Source organism: Peromyscus leucopus, chromosome 15, assembly GCF_004664715.2.
Source record: "Peromyscus leucopus breed LL Stock chromosome 15, UCI_PerLeu_2.1, whole genome shotgun sequence".
Lineage (NCBI taxonomy): Eukaryota > Metazoa > Chordata > Mammalia > Rodentia > Cricetidae > Peromyscus > Peromyscus leucopus.
This window is the reverse complement of record NC_051076.1, coordinates 46,665,144-46,667,144: the sequence shown is the minus strand read 5'-3', so window position 1 is coordinate 46,667,144 and position 2,001 is coordinate 46,665,144. Positions and strand designations below refer to the sequence as shown.

Genomic DNA, 2,001 nt, shown 5'->3' with positions numbered 1-2,001 from the left:
TGTATTCATTTTCATTGAATTCCAGAAAGTCTTTATTTATTTCTATTTCTATATTGACCCAATATTCATTCAGTAATAAGTTGTTCAGTTTCCATGAGGTAGTAGGCTTTCTGTTGTTAATGTTGGTGAAATCCAGATTTAATCTGTGGAGGTCTGATATGATGCAGGGGCTCATATCTTATATTTGTTGAGACTTGCTTTGTAAATGTATGTGGTCTATTTTGGAGAAATTACCATGAGGTGCTGAGAAGAAGGTAAATTCTTTTGAGCTTGGATGAAATGTTGTGTAGATATCTGCTAGTTCCATTTGGGTTATAATATCTCTTAACTTCAATATTTCTGTCTTTAGTGTTTGTCAGGATAGCATTTCATTGAAAGTGGGGTAATGAAGTCTCCTACTATGTGTGAAGGTCAATGTATTACTTAAGCTTTAGTAATATTTCTTTTACAAAGATTGGTGCCCTTATGTTTGGGGCATAAATGCCAGGAATTGAAAGATAATCTTAGGGACTTTTCCTCTGATGGGTATAATGTTCCTTCCTTGACTCTTTTGGTTAATTTTGGTTTGATTAAATCTGTGAGGTACTTGAATGTCTACATCCACTTGTTCCTTAGGTCCATTTACTCGGAAAATCTTCCTTTAGTCTCAGGTAACATCTATCTTTTATTTTGGACATGTGTTTCTTGTATGCAGCAGAAGGATGGATCCTATTTTTGCATCTCTTCTGCTAGTCTGTGTCTTTTTATTAGTATTTGAGTCTATTGATATTGAGGAATATCAATTATCAATTTTTGTTTATTCCTGTTTTGGTGGTGGTGGTGTGTTTATGATTTTTTTTTTTTTACTTTTATCTGCATTTATTTTATGTGAAATTTATTCCCGTGCCATAAATTTTTGTTTCTTCAGTTTCTTCTGGGATATCTTCTTCTTCTGTGAAACCTCCTCTTCTGGCTTTGGAACAATTTGTTCCTTTTCAGTGAGGATCTTCTCGATGTGGCAGGGGGAGCTCATGCATGGGTTAATCCAGCCATGAGCTCTGTAAGTCCGTCAGCGCATCTTAGGTGCTTTGTTCACCTGGATGTGTTCAATAACTAGAAAATCCACATCTAAACCCTTAAGTTCATCATTATTCTCTACATTCTTAAGCATGTGCAGCAAAAATTCAGCACTCTCTTTGGGCCACAGGCCCTGTGTCCAGCCCCACTGTTTGGCCTGGGCGCACCTACCGACTCCACCATTATACCGCTGGAAAGGCACACATTGCTTCTTTAAAGTGAAATCTTTCAGATATTTGGTGGCTTTTCGGATATGCATACCCTTGATGGCCTGGGCAGTTTCACGGGTGTTCCTAAAGTGAACCCGAAGATTTGAACCTCTCGATTTGCATGATTTCGTAGGGTTTTCAGGGTCAAGCAAGTAGCGAACCATCTTCACGGGTCACCTGAGGCTGCTTACAGGAAGAGCATGTTTATGAATTTTTAATGTGTGTTTCTCTTCTTTTTTTTTTTTCTTTCTGGTATAAGATTGTTTATTTCCTGTGTCTTCAAGAGTGTACTTAAACTCCTTGAGTTGGGAGTTTTTTTTCATTTAGTATCTTCTATAGAGCTTGATTTGTGGATAGATATTTAAATTTTAATTTCTCATAGAATATTGTGTTTTCTCTTTTGTTGATCAAAAGCTTTGGTGTATATAATAGTCTGGGCTGGCCTCATTTCTTCTCATGGACTAGGGCATTGTGATGGGGTGGGGAATTGCAGATTGGGTAGACACCAAGAGACTAGGAGAGATCTGAGGGAATGGCCTCTGATTGAGCAGGGACATGCCTACATGTATTAAGTTTTCAATATAGGTAGTGGAAACATGAGACTTAAAATGATAATTAGTTAATATTATGGAGTTAATGCATATGCTTTAGAGAACAATTTAATTTCAATATAAGGAATAAAAATTCTTTATTTTTTTTCACAATTTCCATCACATTCATGAGGTCATTACCCTGT

At 36.6% G+C, this 2,001-nt stretch overlaps 1 pseudogene; it reads right to left on the bottom strand.

Moving 5' to 3' along the window:
- Positions 1-874: 874 nt before the first annotated feature.
- Positions 875-1,429, bottom strand: LOC114703759 (annotated as a pseudogene).
- Positions 1,430-2,001: the final 572 nt, after the last annotated feature.